Source organism: Oncorhynchus gorbuscha, linkage group LG02, assembly GCF_021184085.1.
Source record: "Oncorhynchus gorbuscha isolate QuinsamMale2020 ecotype Even-year linkage group LG02, OgorEven_v1.0, whole genome shotgun sequence".
Lineage (NCBI taxonomy): Eukaryota > Metazoa > Chordata > Actinopteri > Salmoniformes > Salmonidae > Oncorhynchus > Oncorhynchus gorbuscha.
In genome coordinates, this window is record NC_060174.1 from 3,583,183 (window position 1) to 3,608,312 (window position 25,130).

General features: G+C 44.6%; 1 protein-coding gene across 2 annotated transcripts in view; it reads right to left on the minus strand.

The window, feature by feature from the left end:
- The window catches only part of LOC123996316 (LIM domain containing preferred translocation partner in lipoma), a 436,125-nt gene that overhangs the window by 330,742 nt on the left and 80,253 nt on the right, over positions 1-25,130 (minus strand). The window lies entirely within an intron of this gene.

Sequence of the window (25,130 nt, forward strand, 5' to 3'; positions counted from 1 at the left end):
AAACAGAGATGATGAAACAGAGATGATGAAAACAGAGATGTTCAAGACAGTGATAAAACAGAGATGATGAAAACAGAGATGATGAAAACAGAGATGTTCAAGACCGTGATGAAACAGAGATGTTCAAGACCGTGATGAAACAGAGATGTTCAAGACCGTGATGAAACAGAGATGTTCAAGACCATCCCATCCCATTCTGAAACACTGAAATATTTCACTATTTTTATATGTCATGCGTTTTTTCCCTTGTTCTTTTTGTTGTTGTTCTTCCTCTGTTTATCATCCCACATCTGTTCGATTCTCCCTGCGGAGGGGGGGGGGGCAGAGAGAGAAGGAGAGAGAGAGAGAGAGAGAGAGAGAGAGAGAGAGAGAGAGAGAGAGAGAGAGAGAGAGAGAGAGAGAGAGAGAGAGAAGAGAACGAGAGAGAGAGAGAGAGAACGAGAGAGAACGAGAGAGAGAACGAGAGAGAGAACGAGAGAGAGAGAGAGAGAACGAGAGAGAACGAGAGAGAGAACGAGAGAGAACGAGAGAGAGAGAGAGAGAGAACGAGAGAGAGAGAGAGAGAGAGAGAGAACGAGAGAGAACGAGAGAGAAGACGAGAGAGAAGGAGAGAGAGAAGGAGAGAGAGAGAGAACGAGAGAGAAAGAGAGAACGAGAGAGAGAGTGAGAGAGAGAACGAGAGAGAAAGAGAGAACGAGAGAGAGACAGAGAGAGACAGAGGGTGAACGAGAGAGAGAACGAGAGAGAGAGAGAACGAGAGAGACAGAGAGAACGAGAGAGAGAGAGAGAACGAGAGAGACAGAGAGAACGAGAGAGACAGAGAGAACGAGAGAGACAGAGAGAACGAGAGAGACAGAGAGAACAAGAGAGACAGAGAGAACGAGAGAGAGCGAGAACGAGAGAGAGCGAGAACGAGAGAGAGAGAGAGAACGAGAGAGAGAGAGACGAGAGAGAGAGAGAGAGAACGAGAGAGAGAACGAGAGAGAAAGAGAGAACGAGAGAGAGAGTGAGAGAGAGAACGAGAGAGAAAGAGAGAACGAGAGAGAGACAGAGAGAGACAGAGGGTGAACGAGAGAGAGAACGAGAGAGAGAGAGAACGAGAGAGACAGAGAGAACGAGAGAGAGAGAGAACGAGAGAGACAGAGAGAACGAGAGAGACAGAGAGAACGAGAGAGACAGAGAGAACGAGAGAGACAGAGAGAACGAGAGAGACAGAGAGAACGAGAGAGAGCGAGAACGAGAGAGAGCGAGAACGAGAGAGAGAGAGAGAACGAGAGAGAGAGAGAACGAGAGAGAGAGAGAGAGAACGAGAGAGAGAGAGAGAGAACAAGAGAGAGAACGAGAGAGAGAGAGAGAGAGAGAACAAGAGAGAGAACGAGAGAGAGAGAGAGAGAACAAGAGAGAGAACGAGAGAGAGAGAACGAGAGAGAGTGCAGCAGCCGAGAAAGTCCCACGCACCTTTTCATCTTTTAATATCTGCTCAAATCCTCCTGCTCCTCCCGCCCGCCGCCGCGTTGACATTCCTCTTTAACGGCGTTCTCTTTGCTACGTTTGTTTCAACAACGTCCCGGGTTTCACACCCACCTGTCCTTCTAATGCAAAACGCTCTCATTCATCCCCGCTCCTCTCAACACTATAATGTGAGACGTATTAAAATAAAGAGAACTGAGGCGTGTGAAGAAAACACATCTCACTGAAGTGGCAAACAGAAAGTGTTCCAAGCAGCACCTGGTTATATAAAGTTGCAATCTAACTTGACATTGTGGCGCTTTACATGTATTTAGTTGTGAATAGGCCCAGGCCCTAAACCATGATGACCCTACTATATCAACCTCAGCGAGCGATAGATTAGGTGAGAAATTAAAAGATGGTTATATATTCTTGTTGACATGGTACGATCTGAAATCAACATGTGGTTTTCCCAGCTATATTCTGTTGACATGGTACGATCTGAAATCAACATGTGGTACATATTTATCACATCACACTCCGTCAGAAACATTCCTATAGTTCCTTAGATCTAGGGTTGGGTGATGACCTATGTCCTTTGTCCTATCATGATTAAGAGCGTGTAAAACATTGTGATATGTATTTTTATATTTGACCTTTATTTAATTAGGCAAGTAAGTTCAGAACAAATTATTCTTTTCAATGACGGCCTAGGAACAGTGGGTTAACTGGTATAGGAACAGTGGGGTTAACTGGTCTAGGAACAGTGGGTTAACTGGTCTAGGAACAGTGGGTTAACTGGTCTAGGAACAGTGGGTTAACTGGTCTAGGAACAGTGGGTTAACTGGTCTAGGAACAGTGGGTTAACTGGCCTAGGAACAGTGGGTTAACTGGCCTAGGAACAGTGGGTTAACTGGCCTAGGAACAGTGGGTTAACTGGCCTAGGAACAGTGGGTTAACTGGCCTAGGAACAGTGGGTTAACTGGCCTAGGAACAGTGGGTTAACTGGCCTAGGAACAGTGGGTTAACTGGTCTAGGAACAGTGGGTTAACTGGTCTAGGAACAGTGGGTTAACTGGCCTAGGAACAGTGGGTTAACTGGCCTATGAACAGTGGGTTAACTGGTCTAGGAACAGTGGGTTAACTGGCCTAGGAACAGTGGGTTAACTGGCCTAGGATCAGTGGGTTAACTGGCCTAGGAACAGTGGGTTAACTGGCCTAGGAACAGTGGGTTAACTGGCCTAGGAACAGTGGGTTAACTGGCCTAGGAACAGTGGGTTAACTGGTCTAGGAACAGTGGGTTAACTGGCCTAGGAACAGTGGGTTAACTGGCCTAGGAACAGTGGGTTAACTGGCCTAGGAACAGTGGGTTAACTGGCCTAGGAACAGTGGGTTAACTGGCCTAGGAACAGTGGGTTAACTGGTCTAGGAACAGTGGGTTAACTGGCCTAGGAACAGTGGGTTAACTGGTCTAGGAACAGTGGGTTAACTGGCCTAGGAACAGTGGGTTAACTGGTCTAGGAACAGTGGGTTAACTGGTCTAGGAACAGTGGGTTAACTGGCCTAGGAACAGTGGGTTAACTGGCCTAGGAACAGTGGGTTAACTGGTCTAGGAACAGTGGGTTAACTGGCCTAGGAACAGTGGGTTAACTGGTCTAGGAACAGTGGGTTAACTGGTCTAGGAACAGTGGGTTAACTGCCTCGTTCAGAACAACATACTTTTTTTTACCTTCTCAGCTCGGGGATTCGATTTTGCAACCTTTGGGTTACTAGTCCAACACTCTAACCTCTAGGCTACCTGCCTCCCTGTGATGGTATCACCTCTACAGGCTCTAACCTCTAGGCTACCTGCCTCCCTGTGATGGTATCACCTCTACAGGCTCTAACCTCTAGGCTACCTGCCTCCCTGTGATGGCATCACCTCTATAGGCTCTAACCTCTAGGCTACCTGCCTCCCTGTGATGGCATCACCTCTACAGGCTCTAACCACTAGGCTACCTGCCTCCCTGTGATGGCATCACCTCTATAGGCTCTAACCACTAGGCTACCTGCCTCCCTGTGATGGCATCACCTCTACAGGCTCTAACCACTAGCCTTCTTTAGACTAGTTGAGTATCCGGAGCGTCAGCATTTGTGGGTTCGATTACAGGCTCAAAATGGCCAGAAACAAAGACCTTTCTTCTGAAACTTGTCAGTCTATTCTTGTTATGAGAAATGAAAACTATTCCATGCGAGAAATTGCCAAGAAACTGAAGATCTCGTACAACGCTGTGTACTACTCCCTTCACAGAACAGCACAAACTGGCTCTAACCAGAATAGAAAGAGGAGCGGGAGGCCCCGGTGCACAACTGAGCAAGAGGACAAGTACATTAGAGTGTTTAGTCCTCAACTGGCAGCTTCATCAAATAGTACCTGCAAAACACCAGTCTCAATGTCAACAGTGAAGAGGCGACTCCAGGATGCTGGCCTTCTAGGCAGAGAAGACATATAAAGACAGAGATGACGCACCATGTCAGGCAGGGTTATGCCTTCTAGGCATAGAACTCCGTTAGATAAATTCATGCAACATGTGTGAGATAAACACCGAGAGGGACTCAGCCCAACCTCAGTGTAACATGTGTTAGAAGAGGACTGGCCACCCCACATAGCCTGGTTCCTCTCTAGGTTTCTTCCTAGGTTCTGGCCTTTCTAGGGAGTTTTTCCTAGCCACCGTGCTTCTACACCTGCATTGCTTGCTGTTTGGGGTTTCAGGCTGGGTTTCTGTACAGCACTTTGAGATATCAGCTGATGTACGAAGGGCAATATAGATCCATTTGATTTGATTTGATTGTTTAATCATGAAGTAACACGTCGGGACAAAACCAGAATAAAAACAGCCCGACCTCAGTGTAACGTGTTAGATAAACACCGAGAGGGACTCAGCCCGACCTCAGCGTAACGTGTTAGATAAACACCGAGAGGGACTCAGCCCGACCTCAGCGTAACGTGTTAGATAAACACCTAGAGGGACTCAGCCCGACCTCAGCGTAACGTGTTAGATAAACACAGAGAGGGACTCAGCCCGACCTCAGCGTAACGTGTTAGATAAACACCGAGAGGGACTCAGCCCGACCTCAGCGTAACGTGTTAGATAAACACCGAGAGGGACTCAGCCCGACCTCAGCGTAACGTGTTAGATAAACACCTAGAGGGACTCAGCCCGACCTCAGCGTAACGTGTTAGATAAACACCGAGAGGGACTCAGCCCGACCTCAGCGTAACGTGTTAGATAAACACCGAGAGGGACTCAGCCCGACCTCAGCGTAACGTGTTAGATAAACACCGAGAGCGACTCAGCCCGACCTCAGCGTAACGTGTTAGATAAACACCTAGAGGGACTCAGCCCGACCTCAGCGTAACGTGTTAGATAAACACCTAGAGGGACTCAGCCCGACCTCAGCGTAACGTGTTAGATAAACACCGAGAGGGACTCAGCCCGACCTCAGCGTAACGTGTTAGATAAACACCTAGAGGGACTCAGCCCGACCTCAGCGTAACGTGTTAGATAAACACCGAGAGGGACTCAGCCCGACCTCAGCGTAACGTGTTAGATAAACACCTAGAGGGACTCAGCCCGACCTCAGCGTAACGTGTTAGATAAACACCGAGAGGGACTCAGCCCGACCTCAGCGTAACGTGTTAGATAAACACCGAGAGGGACTCAGCCCGACCTCAGCGTAACGTGTTAGATAAACACCTAGAGGGACTCAGCCCGACCTCAGTGTAACGTGTTAGATAAACACCTAGAGGGACTCAGCCCGACCTCAGTGTAACGTGTTAGATAAACACCTAGAGGGACTCAAGCCCGACCTCAGTGTAACGTGTTAGATAAACACAGAGAGGGACTCAGCCCGACCTCAGGGTAACATGTTAGATAAACACCTAGAGGGACTCAGCCCGACCTCAGTGTAACGTGTTAGATAAACACAGAGAGGGACTCAGCCCGACCTCAGCGTAACGTGTTAGATAAACACCGAGAGGGACTCAGCCCGACCTCAGCGTAACGTGTTAGATAAACACCTAGAGGGACTCAGCCCGACCTCAGCGTAACGTGTTAGATAAACACCGAGAGGGACTCAGCCCGGGAGCAGAGTTCACGTAAAACCAACCGGTCACCGCTTCCCCCCCTGCCTACCTCCCGCCCCACCAAGCAGCAATCAAAACAACACCTAACACAGAGAGAGTAGAGATAGAAGTTTCTCATAGTGTACTTTGGCTGCTGGCTGGTTTGTCAGTAGTGAATAGAGGGTAGAGGAGTGGGTAGGTGGCAGAGGAGAGGAGGGGGAAAGGGAGAGAAGGGGATTGAATTAGCACTCATATGCTACGTGACGCAACGTGCGAGCGCTCAGCCACGCGGATAAAACAGCTTTAAAAATTAAAGGTTCCCATCTGCAGCGGGTCCTGTCCTGCTCTTCTCCTCCCAGCCTTAACCCCGCTCTGGGCTCAGGGCTCGGCTTTTGACAGCTGGTTGAATAGCTAAACGAGCTAATGCGACTTTACAAAGACCAGGGCCCGCTCTCTAACCCACTCCCCGCTCTCTAACCCTCTCCCCTCTCCCTAACCCGCTCTCTAACCCGCTCCCCGCTCTCTAACCCGCTCCCCTCTCCCTAACCCGCTCCCCGCTCTCTAACCCGCTCCCCGCTCTCTAACCCGCTCCCCGCTCTCTAACCCGCTCCCCTCTCTCTAACCCGCTCCCCTCTCTCTAACCTGCTCCCCTCTCTCTAACCTGCTCCCCTCTCTCTAACCCGCTCCCCTCTCTCTAACCCGCTCCCCTCTCTCTAACCCGCTCCCCTCTCTCTAACCCGCTCCCCTCTCTCTAACCCGCTCCCCTCTCTCTAACCCGCTCCCCTCTCTCTAACCCGCTCCCCTCTCTCTAACCCGCTCCCCTCTCTCTAACCCGCTCCCCTCTCGCTAACCCACTCCCCTCTCGCTAACCCGCTCCCCTCTATCTATCCTCCATAACCTAGACATAGATAGATAGCTACTGTCTGTTGGTAGATAGATAACTAGATAGATAGCTACTGTCTGTTGGTAGATAGATAACTACTGTCTGTTGGTAGATAGATAGCTACTGTCTGTTGGTAGATAGATAGCTACTGTCTGTTGGTAGATAGATAGCTACTGTCTGTTGGTAGATAGATAACTACTGTCTGTTGGTAGATAGATAACTACTGTCTGTTGGTAGATAGATAGCTACTGTCTGTTGGTAGATAGATAGCTACTGTCTGTTGGTAGATAGATAACTACTGTCTGTTGGTAGATAGATAACTACTGTCTGTTGGTAGATAGATAGCTACTGTCTGTTGGTAGATAGATAGCTACTGTCTGTTGGTAGATAGATAACTACTGTCTGTTGGTAGATAGATAACTACTGTCTGTTGGTAGATAGATAGCTACTGTCTGTTGGTAGATAGATAACTAGATAGATAGCTACTGTCTGTTGGTAGATAGATAGCTACTGTCTGTTGGTAGATAGATAGCTACTGTCTGTTGGTAGATAGATAGCTACTGTCTGTTGGTAGATAGATAACTAGATAGATAGCTACTGTCTGTTGGTAGATAGATAGCTACTGTCTGCTGGTAGATAGATAACTAGATAGATAGCTACTGTCTGTTGGTAGATAGATAACTACTGTCTGTTGGTAGATAGATAACTACTGTCTGTTGGTAGATTGATAGCTACTGTCTGTTGGTAGATAGATAACTAGATAGATAACTACTGTCTGTTGGTAGATAGATAACTACTGTCTGTTGGTAGATAGATAACTAGATAGATAGCTACTGTCTGTTGGTAGATAGATAACTAGATAGATAGCTACTGTCTGTTGGTAGATAGATAACTAGATAGATAACTACTGTCTGTTGGTAGGTAGATAACTAGATATATAGCGACTGTCTGTTGGTAGATTGATAGCTACTGTCTGTTGGTAGATAGATAACTAGATAGATAGTTACTGTCTGTTGGTAGATAGATAACTAGATAGATAGCTACTGTCTGTTGGTAGATAGATAACTAGATAGATAGTTACTGTCTGTTGGTAGATAGATAACTAGATAGATAGCTACTGTCTGTTCAAATCAAATCAAATTTATTTATATAGCCCTTCGTACATCAGCTGATATCTCAAAGTGCTGTACAGAAACCCAGCCTAAAACCCCAAACAGCAAACAATGCAGGTGTCTGTTGGTAGATAGATAACTAGATAGATAGCTACTGTCTGTTGGTAGATAGATAACTACTGTCTGTTGGTAGATAGATAACTACTGTCTGTTGGTAGATAGATAACTAGATAGATAGCTACTGTCTGTTGGTAGATAGATAACTACTGTCTGTTGGTAGATAGATAACTAGATAGATAGCTACTGTCTGTTGGTAGATAGATAACTACAGTCTGTTGGTAGATAGATAACTACAGTCTGTTGGTAGATAGATAACTACTGTCTGTTGGTAGATAGATAACTAGATAGATAGCTACTGTCTGTTGGTAGATAGATAGCTACTGTCTGTTGGTAGATAGATAGCTACTGTCTGTTGGTAGATAGATAGCTACTGTCTGTTGGTAGATAGATAGCTACTGTCTGTTGGTAGATAGATAGCTACTGTCTGTTGGTAGATAGATAACTACTGTCTGTTGGTAGATAGATAACTACAGTCTGTTGGTAGATAGATAACTACTGTCTGTTGGTAGATAGATAACTAGATAGATAGCTACTGTCTGTTGGTAGATAGATAGCTACTGTCTGTTGGTAGATAGATAGCTACTGTCTGTTGGTAGATAGATAGCTACTGTCTGTTGGTAGATAGATAGCTACTGTCTGTTGGTAGATAGATAGCTACTGTCTGTTGGTAGATAGATAGCTACTGTCTGTTGGTAGATAGATAGCTACTGTCTGTTGGTAGATAGATAACTACTGTCTGTTGGTAGATAGATAACTAGATAGATAGCTACTGTCTGTTGGTAGATAGATAACTAGATAGATAGCTACTGTCTGTTGGTAGATAGATAGCTAGATAGATAACTACTGTCTGTTGGTAGATAGATAGCTACTGTCTGTTGGTAGATAGATAACTACTGTCTGTTGGTAGATAGATAGCTACTGTCTGTTGGTAGATAGATAACTAGATAGATAGCTACTGTCTGTTGGTAGATAGATAACTAGATAGATAGCTACTGTCTGTTGGTAGATAGATAACTAGTTAGATAGCTACTGTCTGTTGGTAGATAGATAGCTACTGTCTGTTGGTAGATAGATAGCTACTGTCTGTTGGTAGATAGATAGCTACTGTCTGTTGGTAGATAGATAGCTAGATAGATAACTACTGTCTGTTGGTAGATAGATAACTAGTTAGATAGCTACTGTCTGTTGGTAGATAGATAGCTACTGTCTGTTGGTAGATAGATAGCTACTGTCTGTTGGTAGATAGATAGCTACTGTCTGTTGGTAGATAGATAACTAGTTAGATAGCTACTGTCTGTTGGTAGTTAGATAGCTACTGTCTGTTGGTAGATAGATAGCTACTGTCTGTTGGTAGATAGATAGCTACTGTCTGTTGGTAGATAGATAACTACTGTCTGTTGGTAGATAGATAACTACTGTCTGTTGGTAGATAGATAACTACTGTCTGTTGGTAGATAGATAACTACTGTCTGTTGGTAGATAGATAACTACTGTCTGTTGGTAGATAGATAACTACTGTCTGTTGGTAGATAGATAGCTAGATAGATAACTACTGTCTGTTGGTAGATAGATAACTACTGTCTGTTGGTAGATAGATAACTACTGTCTGTTGGTAGATAGATAACTACTGTCTGTTGGTAGATAGATAACTACTGTCTGTTGGTAGATAGATAACTACTGTCTGTTGGTAGATAGATAGCTACTGTCTGTTGGTAGATAACTACTGTCTGTTGGTAGATAGATAGCTACTGTCTGTTGGTAGATAGATAGCTATAAAGTGTCTTAGGCTAGACAGATAGCTACTACCTACCAACAGACAGTAGTTATCTATCTACCAACAGACAGTAGCTATCTATCTACCAACAGACAGTCGTGATTCCTCCCGTCTCATTCTCCAGTATTTATGCTGCAATAGTTTGTGTGAGGGGGCTAGGGTCAGTCTGTTGTTATTGGAGTATTTCTCCTGTCTTATCTTGTGTCCTGTGTGAATTTAAGTATGCTCTCTCTAATTCTTTCTCTCTTTCTCTTCTCTCGGAGGACCTGAGCCCTAGGACCATGCCTCAAGACAACCTGCCTGATGACTCCTTGCTGTCCCTAGTCCACCTGGCCGTGCTGCTGCTCCAGTTTCAACTGTTCTGCCTGCGGCTATGGAACCCTGACCTGTTCAACGGACGTGCTACCTTGTCCGGACCTGCTGTTTTGGAGTCTCTCTCTACTGCACCTGCTGTTTCTAACTCTGAATGATCGGCTTTGAAAAGCCAACTGACATTTACTCCTGAGGTGCTGACTTGCTGCACCCTCGACAACTACTGTGATTATTATTATCTGACCCTGCTGGTCATTTATGAACATTTGAACATCTTGGCCATGTTCTGTTATAATCTCCACCCAGAAGAGGACTGGCTACCCCTCATAGCCTGGTTCCTCTCTAGGTTTCTTCCTAGTTTCTGTCTTTTCTAGGGAGTTGTTCCCAGCCACCGTGCTTCTACAGCTGCATTGCTTGCTGTTTTGGGGGTTTTAGGCTGGGGTTTCTGTACAGCACTTTGTGACATCAGCTGATGTAAAAAGGTGCTTCATAAATACATTTGATTGGTTGATTGGTTGATCTACCAACAGACAGTAGATTTCTGGATTTGCCTACTGTACTTCAATAGTGTTTTGTCCTCTGATGATCAAAGATAACAGATAACACTTTAAACTGTCACTTCCTTTATGAGGTCTTAAATTATTGTTTTGTCTCTCTCAGTCATAACAGACATCGCATGCGGTTTAGTCAAATGAAAACAGGAGAACGCTTCCTCTCAGTTATCATTTCACACTGTGACCTTTCTATGTGGTGAGATTCATTTTGACAAATAGAGAGCAATGCATTTCAGAAGCCCTTTGTACACACGTTGAACAACGTACAAAACATGTGTCACAATAGTCACGAAACACTGGATATTTTGTGCAGAAAAACAGTTGTTGAGCCTGAGTCGCTACAGGGACGAGAAGCAACAGACGTGTTTTCTGAGGAAATCTGCCACACACTTTCTTTGTTTGTTTTTTTCTCCCCAATTTCCGTGATATCCAATTGGCATTTACAGTATTCTCTTATCGCTGCAATTTCCGTGATATCCAATTGGCATTTACAGTATTCTCTTATCGCGCTGCAATTTCCGTGCGGACTCGGGACTCGGACCAGGATCTCCAGCTAGCACTGCAATGCAGTGTCTTAGGCCACTGCGCCACTCGGCAGGCCTGCCACTCACGTAATAATCACACAGACAGGAAGTGGAAGGAAAGCATGCGTTGGTAATGAGTGTAATCCCACAGTCTGTGGTTTTACCACTGTGACTACTACTACACATTAGAATAACCACTGTGACTACTACTACACATTAGAATAACCACTGTGACTACTACTACACATTAGAATAACCACTGTGACTACTACTACACATTAGAATAACCACTGTGACTACTACCACACATCAGAATAACCACTGTGACTACTACTACACATTAGAATAACCACTGTGACTACTACTACACGGTAGAATAACCACTGTGACTACTACTACACATCAGAATAACCACTGTGACTACTACTACACATTAGAATAACCACTGTGACTACTACTGCACATTAGAATAACCACTGTGACTACTACTACACATTAGAATAACCACTGTGACTACTACTACACATTAGAATAACCACTGTGACTACTACTACACATTAGAATAACCACTGTGACTACTACTACACATTAGAATAACCACTGTGACTACTACTACACATTAGAATAACCACTGTGACTACTACTACACATTAGAATAACCACTGTGACTACTACTACACGGTAGAATAACCACTGTGACTACTACTACACATCAGAATAACCACTGTGACTACTACTACACATTAGAATAACCACTGTGACTACTACTGCACATTAGAATAACCACTGTGACTACTACTACACATTAGAATAACCACTGTGACTACTACTACACATTAGAATAACCACTGTGACTACTACTACACATTAGAATAACCACTGTGACTACTACTACACATTAGAATAACCACTGTGACTACTACTACACATTAGAATAACCACTGTGACTACTACTACACATTAGAATAACCACTGTGACTACTACTACACATTAGAATAACCACTGTGACTACTACTACACATTAGAATAACCACTGTGACTACTACTGCACATTAGAATAACCACAGTGACTACTACTACACATTAGAATAACCACTGTGACTACTACTACACATTAGAATAACCACCGTGACTACTACTGCACATTAGAATAACCACTGTGACTACAACTACACATTAGAATAACCACTGTGACTACTACTGCACATTAGAATAACCACTGTGACTACTACTGCACATTAGAATAACCACTGTGACTACTACTACACATTAGAATAACCACTGTGACTACTACACAGTAGAATAACCACTGTGACTACAACACATTAGAATAACCACTGTGACTACTACTACACATTAGAATAACCACTGTGACTACTACTACACATTAGAATAACCACTGTGACTACTACTACACATTAGAATAACCACTGTGACTACTACACATTAGAATAACCACAACACATTAGAATAACCACTGTGACTACTACTACACATTAGAATAACCACTGTGACTACTACTACACATTAGAATAACCACTGTGACTACTACTACACATTAGAATAACAACTGTGACTACTACTACACATTAGAATAACCACTGTGACTACAACACATTAGAATAACCACTGTGACTACTACTACACATTAGAATAACCACTGTGACTACTACACATTAGAATAACCACAACACATTAGAATAACCACTGTGACTACTACTACACATTAGAATAACCACTGTGACTACTACTACACATTAGAATAACAACTGTGACTACTACTACACATTAGAATAACCACTGTGACTACAACACATTAGAATAACCACTGTGACTACTACTACACATTAGAATAACCACTGTGACTACTACTACACATTAGAATAACCACTGTGACTACTACTACACATTAGAATAATCACTGTGACTACAACACATCAGAATAACCACTGTGACTACTACTACACATTAGAATAACCACTGTGACTACAACACATTTCATAATTCCCCTTCAATTCACCAGAGGTTGAAAATATCTCACGGGAGACAGCATCATATAGAGGGAAACAGCGCCCCTCTGCCTCTCTACCGGTCAGGGCCAAACGAGTATGACATCGTTGTCGCCCATAGCATTGAAAGCAAGGGAAGCCAGCGAGCATCGGGCCTCCCGTTGAGCTAAACTGAGCGAGCTCAACTGTGAATGGTCCTGGCGCACCAAAAACAAGTGTAAAGGGAAGCCAGTGAGCATCGGGCCTCCCGTTGAGCTAAACTGAGCGAGCTCAACTGTGAATATATAATAAATAATATAATATAATATAATATAATAAATATATGCCATTTAGCAGAAGCTTTTATCCAACATTCTACGTATGGGTGGTCCCGGGGATCGAACCCACTACCCTGGCGTTACAAGCGCCATGCTCTACCAACTGAGCGCAACTGGCGCACCAAAAACAAGTGTCAAGAGGAAGCCAGCTTGGATTTGGCTTCACTCCTATCAAGCCCCATTGAGAGCAATACCTCATTGACAGAGAAACTTGAATTAGTGCATCTCGTTGTGTTGTTGTCATCCGGTGATTAGCTAGCTAGCTAAAGTTGTCCCTTTTCCGAAATTAGCCATAGATGGAAATTTATTTTTTTATTTTACCTTTATTTAACCGGGCAAGTCAGTTAAGAACAAGTTCTTATTTTCAATGACGGCCTAGGAACAGTGGGTTAACTGCCTGTTCAGGGGCAGAACGACAGATTCGTACCTTGTCAGCTTGGGGATTTGAACTTGCAACCTTTCAGTTACTAGTCCAACACTGTAACCACTAGGCTACCCTGCCGCCCCAAATTAAGGATTTGGACTTGTGGTTTTACTTAATTCTGCGTAGTAGGCAATGACTATAAAGGCGATTCTGACCCAAACATTATTACCCTACATTATTATATTATTATTATTATTATTATATTATTATTATTATCATTGTTGTGCCCTTGGCCTGAGAGGATGGAAGTTCAATATGTAGCTAACTCACAAACGTTTCCCATCTCAGGTAGCCTAGGAAAACAAAAAATACACGTGTGTACTGTATAACAGAGTGACAGAGTGTGTACTGTATGACAGAGTGACAGAGTGTGTACTGTATGACAGAGTGACAGAGTGTGTACTGTATAACAGAGTGACAGAGTGTGTACTGTATGACAGAGTGTGTACTGTATGACAGAGTGTGTACTGTATACTGTATAACAGAGTGACAGAGTGTGTACTGTATAACAGAGTGACAGAGTGTGTACTGTATGACAGAGTGACAGAGTGTGTACTGTATGACAGTGTGTACTGTATGACAGAGTGTGTACTGTATGACAGAGTGTGTACTGTATGACAGAGTGACAGAGTGTGTACTGTATGACAGAGTGTGTACTGTATGACAGAGTGACAGAGTGACAGAGTGTGTACTGTATAACAGAGTGATAGATTGTGTACTGTATAACAGAGTGTGTACTGTATAACAGAGTGACAGAGTGACAGAGTGTGTACTGTATAACAGAGTGACAGAGTGTGTACTGTATAACAGAGTGACAGAGTGACAGAGTGTGTACTGTATAACAGAGTGACAGAGTGTGTACTGTATGACAGAGTGTGTACTGTATAACAGAGTGACAGAGTGTGTACTGTATAACAGAGTGACAGAGTGTGTACTGTATAACAGAGTGACAGAGTGTGTACTGTATAACAGAGTGACAGAGTGTGTACTGTATAACAGAGTGACAGAGTGACAGAGTGTGTACTGTATAACAGAGTGACAGAGTGTGTACTGTATGACAGAGTGTGTACTGTATAACAGAGTGACAGAGTGACAGAGTGTGTACTGTATAACAGAGTGACAGAGTGTGTACTGTATAACAGAGTGACAGAGTGACAGAGTGTGTACTGTATAACAGAGTGACAGAGTGTGTACTGTATAACAGAGTGACAGAGTGTGTACTGTATAACAGAGTGACAGAGTGACAGAGTGACAGAGTGTGTACTGTATAACAGAGTGACAGAGTGACAGAGTGTGTACTGTATAACAGAGTGACAGAGTGTGTACTGTATAACAGAGTGACAGAGTGTGTACTGTATAACAGAGTGACAGAGTGTGTACTGTATAACAGAGTGACAGAGTGACAGAGTGTGTACTGTATGACAGAGTGACAGAGTGTGTACTGTATAACAGAGTGACAGAGTGTGTACTGTATAACAGAGTGACAGAGTGACAGAGTGTGTACTGTATGACAGAGTGTGTACTGTATGACAGAGTGTGTACTGTATACTGTATAACAGAGTGACAGAGTGTGTACTGTATAACAGAGTGACAGAGTGTGTACTGTATAACAGAGTGACAGAGTTACAGAGTGTGTACTGTATAACAGAGTGACAGAGTGACAGAGTGACAGAGTGTGTACTGTATGACAGAGTGTGTACTGTATAACAGAGTGTGTACTGTATAACAGAGTGACAGAGTGTGTACTGTATGACAGAGTGTGTACTGTATAACAGAGTGACAGAGTGTGTACTGTATAACAGAGTGACAGAGTGTGTTGCTGGTTGCTATCCAGTGCTAAAAACAAAAAAGTGTGGTTGAATTTATTCTGCCACGGTGTCTTCCTAATTGTCTCATCTATAGGCCTGTATATCACTGTGTCTTCCTATTGTCTCAACTATAGGCCTGTATATCACTGTGTCTTCCTATTGTCTCATCTGTAGGCCTGTATATCACTGTGTCTTCCTATTGTCTCATCTATAGGCCTGTATATCACTGTGTCTTCCTATTGTCTCATCTATAGGCCTGTATATCACTGTGTCTTCCTATTGTCTCATCTATAGGCCTGTATATCACTGTGTCTTCCTATTGTCTCATCTATAGGCCTGTATATCACTGTGTCTTCCTATTGTCTCATCTGTAGGCCTGTATATCACTGTGTCTTCCTATTGTCTCATCTATAGGCCTGTATATCACTGTGTCTTCCTATTGTCTCATCTATAGGCCTGTATATCACTGTGTCTTCCTATTGTCTCATCTATAGGCCTGTATATCACTGTGTCTTCCTATTGTCTCATCTATAGGCCTGTATATCACTGTGTCTTCCTATTGTCTCAACTATAGGCCTGTATATCACTGTGTCTTCCTATTGTCTCATCTATAGGCCTGTATATCACTGTGTCTTATTGTCTCATCTATAGGCCTGTATATCACTGTGTCTTCCTATTGTCTCATCTATAGGCCTGTATATCACTGTGTCTTCCTATTGTCTCATCTATAGGCCTGTATATCACTGTGTCTTCCTATTGTCTCATCTATAGGCCTGTATATCACTGTGTCTTATTGTCTCATCTATAGGCCTGTATATCACTGTGTCTTCCTATTGTCTCATCTATAGGCCTGTATATCACTGTGTCTTATTGTCTCATCTATAGGCCTGTATATCACTGTGTCTTATTGTCTCATCTATAGGCCTGTATATCACTGTGTCTTCCTATTGTCTCATCTATAGGCCTGTATATCACTGTGTCTTCCTATTGTCTCATCTATAGGCCTGTATATCACTGTGTCTTATTGTCTCATCTATAGGCCTGTATATCACTGTGTCTTCTTATTGTCTCATCTATAGGCCTGTATATCACTGTGTCTTCCTATTGTCTCATCTATAGGCCTGTATATCACTGTGTCTTCCTATTGTCTCATCTATAGGCCTGTATATCACTGTGTCTTATTGTCTCATCTATAGGCCTGTATATCACTGTGTCTTCCTATTGTCTCATCTATAGGCCTGTATATCACTGTGTCTTATTGTCTCATCTATAGGCCTGTATATCACTGTGTCTTCTTATTGTCTCATCTATAGGCCTGTATATCACTGTGTCTTCCTATTGTCTCATCTATAGGCCTGTATATCACTGTGTCTTATTGTCTCATCTATAGGCCTGTATATCACTGTGTCTTCCTATTGTCTCATCTATAGGCCTGTATATCACTGTGTCTTCCTATTGTCTCATCTATAGGCCTGTATATCACTGTGTCTTCCCACTGTCTCACCTATAGGCCTGTATATCACTGTGTCTTATTGTCTCATCTATAGGCCTGTATATCACTGTGTCTTCCTATTGTCTCAACTATAGGCCTGTATATCACTGTGTCTTATTGTCTCATCTATAGGCCTGTATATCACTGTGTCTTATTGTCTCATCTATAGGCCTGTATATCACTGTGTCTTCCTATTGTCTCAACTATAGGCCTGTATATCACTGTGTCTTATTGTCTCATCTATAGGCCTGTATATCACTGTGTCTTCCTATTGTCTCATCTATAGGCCTGTATATCACTGTGTCTTCCTATTGTCTCATCTATAGGCCTGTATTTCACTGTGTCTTCCTAATTGTCTCATCTATAGGCCTGTATATCACTGTGTCTTCCTAATTGTCTCATCTATAGGCCTGTATATCACTGTGTCTTCCTATTGTCTCAACTATAGGCCTGTATATCACTGTGTCTTCCTATTGTCTCATCTATAGGCCTGTATATCACTGTGTCTTCCTATTGTCTCATCTATAGGCCTGTATATCACTGTGTCTTCCTATTGTCTCATCTATAGGCCTGTATATCACAGTGACAAGGCATATGAACTAACAGGTTATAGAGCAAACAATTATCGCAGCACTTTGGTTGTAATATGGCTTTGGGGAGGTTTCCCCAATGATTTCCCAGGAACCTCTAATTGCTCTCAGTATAAAGAGGAACCTCTAATTGCTCTCAGTATAAACAGGAAACTCTAATTGCTCTCAGTATAAAGAGGAATCTCTAATTGCTCTCAGTATAAACAGGAAACTCTAATTGCTCTCAGCATAAACAGGAAACTCTAATTGCTCTCAGCATAAACAGGAATCTCTAATTGCTCTCAGTATAAACAGGAATCTCTAATTGCTCTCAGCATAAACAGGAATCTCTAATTGCTCTCAGTATAAACAGGAATCTCTAATTGCTCTCAGCATAAACAGGAATCTCTAATTGCTCTCAGCATAAACAGGAATCTCTAATTGCTCTCAGCATAAACAGGAATCTCTAATTGTTCTCAGTATAAACAGGAAACTCTAATTGCTCTCAGCATAAACAGGAATCTCTAATTGTTCTCAGTATAAACAGGAAACTCTAATTGCTCTCAGCATAAACAGGAATCTCTAATTGCTCTCAGCATAAACAGCTCTAGTGGACATTTATTCCTGTTTGAGTGTATTTTGAGGGGTTGGGGGGGGGGTTCATGCATTAAATCATGAGCTATTTCAGATGGTGACTAGTCTAAAAATGAGTCAAATATTACCAAAATAATGTAGACTTGTATTTATTATTTAGCAATCCAAAATCTATCATTTCAAAACTTAACTTGTTAAGACTATTTTCTGCCTCATTTTGTAATTTACTAGCAGTCGACTTGAGTTGCAGCCTCGTCTCTCCAGTGACACAACTTTTCTGTCAGGAACGGAAAGTGTAAACAGGAACAGCGTGATTCAGAGCGACAGCCTGTATCGGCACGGGATATATCAAAAGGAATTGGACCGCTTGTATAACTGCAGTATAACTCAATGAGTGTGTGTGTGTGTGTGTGTGTGTGTGTGTGTGTGTGTGTGTGTGTGTGTGTGTGTGTGTGTGTGTGTGTGTGTGTGTGTGTGTGTGTGTGTGTGTGTGTGTGTGTGTGTGTGTGTGTGTGTGTGTGTGTGTGTGTGTGTGTGTGTGTGTGTGTGTGTGTGTGTGTGTGTGTGTGTGTGTGGTATTTGCTCCTTGATTCTCGTTCTATCGTCTCAGGGGTAAGTTCATCTCATGTGATTCTCAGGAGGTTATTGAATGACAGACAGTAAACACCAAACATCACATAGCATCAAACCCCCCCTGTGTGGTTCTAACCTGTGAGTCTACTTCACCCACACAGCTCTGAGTCTATGGGCCCAGACGACACCCCACTCACAACCAGTTCCCAGATCAGCTATGAGGTGATACCACCCCACTCACAACCAATAACTGTCTGTTCCCAGATCAGCTATGAGGTGATACCACCCCACTCACAACCAATAACTGTCTGTTCCCAGATCAGCTATGAGGTGATACCGCCCCACTCACAACCAATAACTGTCTGTTCCCAGATCAGCTATGAGGAGATACTGCACCACTCACAACCAATAACTGTCTGTTCCCAGATCAGCTATGAGGTGATACCACCCCACTCACAACCAATAACTGTCTGTTCCCAGATCAGCTATGAGGTGATACTGCACCACTCACAACCAATAACTGTCTGTTCCCAGATCAGCGATGAGATCTCATTGACTTAGTTAATATGGATCTAAATGACCAGAGTGCACTACTTTAGACCAGGGCCCTATTCCCTATATAGTGCACTACTTTAGACCAGAGCCCTATTCCCTCCATAGTGCACTACTTTATACCAGGGCCCTATTCCCTATATAGTACACTACTTTAGACCAGGGCCCTATTCCCTCCATAGTGCACTACTTTAGACCAGGGCCCTATTCCCTCCATAGTGCACTACTTTAGACCAGAGCCCTATTCCCAATATAGTGGTACTACTTTAGACCAGGGCCCTATTCCCTCCATAGTGCATTACTTTAGACCAGAGCCCTATTCCCAATATAGTGGTACTACTTTAGACCAGGGCCCTATTCCCTCCATAGTGCACTACTTTAGACCAGAGCCCTATTCCCTATATAGTGCACTACTTTAGACCAGAGCCCTATTCCCAATATAGTGGTACTACTTTAGACCAGGGCCCTATTCCCTCTATAGTGCACTACTTTAGACCAGGGCCCTATTCCCTCCATAGTGCACTACTTTAGACCAGAGCCCTATTCCCTACATAGTGCACTACTTTAGACCAGAGCCCTATTCCCTATATAGTGCACTACTTTAGACCAGGGCCCATACGGCTGTAGGTAGGGAATATGATGCCATTTGGGATGCAGTCAGGTTTCGTAATAAAACATGCCGTCTCTCACCATCTCAGTCGGTGTTAGACTCAATCAGGCCCGGGCTATGTTTAGATGGGATAGGAGATAGTCTCCATAGACAGTAGAGGTGACTGTTCCAGTACACACACATAGAGAGAGAGACTACAGAGAGAGACAGAGAGAGAAAGACAGAGAGAGACAGAGAGAGAGACACACACAGAGAGAGACAGAGAGAGAGTGTGTGAGAGAGAGAAAGACAGAGAGAGAGAGAGACACACAGAGAGAGAGACACACACAGAGAGAGAGACACACAGAGAGACAGAGAGAGAGTGTGTGAGAGAGAGAAAGACAGAGAGAGAGAGAGAGACACACAGAGAGACAGAGAGAGAGTGTGTGAGAGAGAGAAAGACAGAGAGAGAGAGAGAGACAGAGAGACAAAGAGAGAGAGACACACACACAGAGATACACACACAGAGAGAGAGAGGGAGAGCGAGAGCGAGCGAGAGAGCGAGCGAGTGTGTGAGAGAGAGAAAGACAGTTACACACACCTCTCTCCAACACTTTGCCTCCATAACCTCAAACAGCAGGTGCTAGTTCAGTGTTGTTCAGTGTAATTTAGACCGCTAACGGAGCTGCTAACCGAAGTCCTGCAGAGCCAGCAGACTGCACAGACAGGTTTTAGGCACGACGTCCTGCAGAGCCAGCAGACTGCACAGACAGGTTTTAGGCACAACGTCCTGCAGAGCCAGCAGACTGCACAGACAGGTTTTAGGCAGGAAGTCCTGCAGAGCCAGCAGACTGCACAGACAGGTTTTAGGCACGAAGTCCTGCAGAGCCAGCAGACTGCACAGACAGGTTTTAGGCACGACGTCCTGCAGAGCCAGCAGACTGCACAGACAGGTTTTAGGCACGACGTCCTGCAGAACCAGCAGACTGCACAGACAGGTTTTAGGCACGACGTCCTGCAGAGCCAGCAGACTGCACAGACAGGTTTTAGGCACGAAGTCCTGCAGAGCCAGCAGACTGCACAGACAGGTTTTAAGCACGACGTCCTGCAGAGCCAGCAGACTGCACAGACAGGTTTTAGGCACGACGTCCTGCAGAGCCAGCAGACTGCACAGACAGGTTTTAGGCACGACGTCCTGCAGAGCCAGCAGACTGCACAGACAGGTTTTAGGCACGAAGTCCTGCAGAGCCAGCAGACTGCACAGACAGGTTTTAGGCACGACGTCCTGCAGAGCCAGCAGACTGCACAGACAGGTTTTAGGCACGACGTCCTGCAGAGCCAGCAGACTGCACAGACAGGTTTTAGGCACGACGTCCTGCAGAGCCAGCAGACTGCACAGACAGGTTTTAGGCACGAAGTCCTGCAGAGCCAGCAGACTGCACAGACAGGTTTTAGGCACGACGTCCTGCAGAGCCAGCAGACTGCACAGACAGGTTTTAGGCACGACGTCCTGCAGAGCCAGCAGACTGCACAGACAGGTTTTAGGCACGACGTCCTGCAGAGCCAGCAGACTGCACAGACAGGTTTTAGGCACGAAGTCCTGCAGAGCCAGCAGACTGCACAGACAGGTTTTAGGCACGAAGTCCTGCAGAGCCAGCAGACTGCACAGACAGGTTTTAGGCACGAAGTCCTGCAGAGCCAGCAGACTGCACAGACAGGTTTTAGGCACGACGTCCTGCAGAGCCAGCAGACTGCACAGACAGGTTTTAGGCACGACGTCCTGCAGAGCCAGCAGACTGCACAGACAGGTTTTAGGCACGACGTCCTGCAGAGCCAGCAGACTGCACAGACAGGTTTTAGGCACGAAGTCCTGCAGAGCCAGCAGACTGCACAGACAGGTTTTAGGCACGACGTCCTGCAGAGCCAGCAGACTGCACAGACAGGTTTTAGGCACGACGTCCTGCAGAGCCAGCAGACTGCACAGACAGGTTTTAGGCACGAAGTCCTGCAGAGCCAGCAGACTGCACAGACAGGTTTTAGGCACGACGTCCTGCAGAGCCAGCAGACTGCACAGACAGGTTTTAGGCACGACGTCCTGCAGAGCCAGCAGACTGCACAGACAGGTTTTAGGCACGAAGTCCTGCAGAGCCAGCAGACTGCACAGACAGGTTTTAGGCACGACGTCCTGCAGAGCCAGCAGACTACACAGACAGGTTTTAGACACGAAGTCCTGCAGAGCCAGCAGACTGCACAGACAGGTTTTAGGCACGACGTCCTGCAGAGCCAGCAGACTGCACAGACAGGTTTTAGGCACGACGTCCTGCAGAGCCAGCAGACTGCACAGACAGGTTTTAGGCACGACGTCCTGCAGGAGACAACTGGGTTGCCGTTTAGGACTATTCACTTAAACATGTTTTTGTTTTGGGCATAATTATAAAATCACCCCATGTTGGTACTCCTACGTCACGTTGTTGATATGGGCCAACAGAGAGGGCTATGCCAAAGCAGAATAATCAGGGCTCTGTAGGGGGGGGGGGGGATATTGGTTTATTTCCTAAACGGCAACCTATTTGTTATAGGACACTCATCAAAAGTAGAGCCCTAAATAAGGAATAGGGTGCCAGTTGGAACTCAGACAGTATCATACAACTCTTATCCTGAGAAAAGGTGAATGGTAATTTATCCCAGCTATAGCTATCCCATCGTCCCATAGGACATCATCTCCAGAGGGAAGCAGGGCGGATCTACTCCTGGTGGTCAGTCTGGGATGTTGGTTTATGTCCCACATGGAAACCTATTCCTTTCATAGGACACTACCTTTGATCAAGGCCCCACAAGCACTATAAAGGCCCCAGGTGCACTATAAAGGCCCCAGGTGCACTATAAAGGCCCCACGTGCACTATAAAGACCCCACATGCACTATAAAGACCCCAGGTGCACTATAAAGACCCCCAGGTGCACTATAAAGGCCCCACGTGCACTATAAAGACCCCAGGTGCACTATAAAGGCCCCAGGTGCACTATAAAGGCCCCACGTGCACTATAAAGACCCCACGTGCACTATAAAGACCCCACGTGCACTATAAAGACCCCACGTGCACTATAAAGACCCCACATGCACTATAAAGACCCCACATGCACTATAAAGACCTCACGTGCACTATAAAGACCCCACGTGCACTATAAAGACCCCACGTGCACTATAAAGACCCCAGGTGCACTATAAAGGCCCCACGTGCACTATAAAGACCCCACGTGCACTATAAAGACCCCACGTGCACTATAAAGACCCCACGTGCACTATAAAGACCCCACGTGCACTATAAAGACCAGACATGAAATATACATTTTGTTTTATTCCATTGTTTATAAACAATATACAGAAAGTGTAAAGCTTCAAAACATGATTAAAACTATAATGTTGATATCATGGATGGTCTGCCCATGCATTCATAGCTCGGTTTATGAATTTGAGAGTGGTTACATTTTTCAAGCCTCGCGGCTTAGATGTTTACCAAGACAGTGGAGGGGGAATTTTGCATTTGTTTATGGTTTGTTGTCGTTTGAACTGCAGTTTGCCTCTTTAAAGCCGGGTCAGTGAGTTTAGCTACCCCTCTTATCAGCCTCGTAGTTTAAAACCAGCAGAACATCACTCCACATTGACTCTGTACCGTACTACCCTGTATATAACCTCCACATTGACTCTGTACCGTACTACCCTGTATATAGCCTCCACATTGACTCTGTACCGTAACACCCTGTATATAGCCTCCACATTGACTCTGTACCGTAACACCCTGTATATAGCCTCCACACTGACTCTGTACCGTACTACCCTGTATATAACCTCCACATTGACTCTGTACCGTACTACCCTGTATATAGCCTCCACATTGACTCTGTACCGTACTACCCTGTATATAGCCTCCACATTGACTCTGTACCGTACTACCCTGTATATAGCCTCCACATTGACTCTGTACCGTACTACCCTGTATATAACCTCCACATTGACTCTGTACCGTACTACCCTGTATATAGCCTCCACATTGACTCTGTACCGTACTACCCTGTATATAACCTCCACATTGACTCTGTACCGTACTACCCTGTATATAACCTCCACACTGACTCTGTACCGTACTACCCTGTATATAACCTCCACATTGACTCTGTACCGTACTACCCTGTATATAGCCTCCACATTGACTCTGTACCGTACTACCCTGTATATAGCCTCCACATTGACTCTGTACCGTAACACCCTGTATATAGCCTCCACACTGACTCTGTACCGTACTACCCTGTATATAACCTCCACATTGACTCTGTACCGTACTACCCTGTATATAGCCTCCACATTGACTCTGTACCGTACTACCCTGTATATAACCTCCACATTGACTCTGTACCGTACTACCCTGTATATAACCTCCACATTGACTCTGTACCGTACTACCCTGTATATAACCTCCACACTGACTCTGTACCGTACTACCCTGTATATAACCTCCACATTGACTCTGTACCGTACTACCCTGTATATAGCCTCCACATTGACTCTGTACCGTACTACCCTGTATATAGCCTCCACATTGACTCTGTACCGTAACACCCTGTATATAGCCTCCACACTGACTCTGTACCGTACTACCCTGTATATAACCTCCACATTGACTATGTACCGTACTACCCTGTATATAGCCTCCACATTGACTCTGTACCGTACTACCCTGTATATAGCCTCCACATTGACTCTGTACCGTAACACCCTGTATATAGCCTCCACACTGACTCTGTACCGTACTACCCTGTATATAACCTCCACATTGACTCTGTACCGTACTACCCTGTATATAGCCTCCACATTGACTCTGTACCGTACTACCCTGTATATAGCCTCCACATTGACTCTGTACCGTACTACCCTGTATATAACCTCCACATTGACTCTGTACCGTACTACCCTGTATATAGCCTCCACATTGACTCTGTACCGTAACACCCTGTATATAGCCTCCACATTGACTCTGTACCGTAACACCCTGTATATAGCCTCCACATTGACTCTGTACTGTAACACCCTGTATATAGCCTCCACATTGACTCTGTACCGTAACACCCTGTATATAGCCTCCACATTGACTCTGTACCGTAACACCCTGTATATAGCCTCCACATTGACTCTGTACCGTAACACCCTGTATATAGCCTCCACATTGACTCTGTACCGTAACACCCTGTATATAGCCTCCACATTGACTCTGTACTGTAACACCCTGTATATAGCCTCCACATTGACTCTGTACCGTAACACCCTGTATATAGCCTCCACATTGACTCTGTACCGTAACACCCTGTATATAATC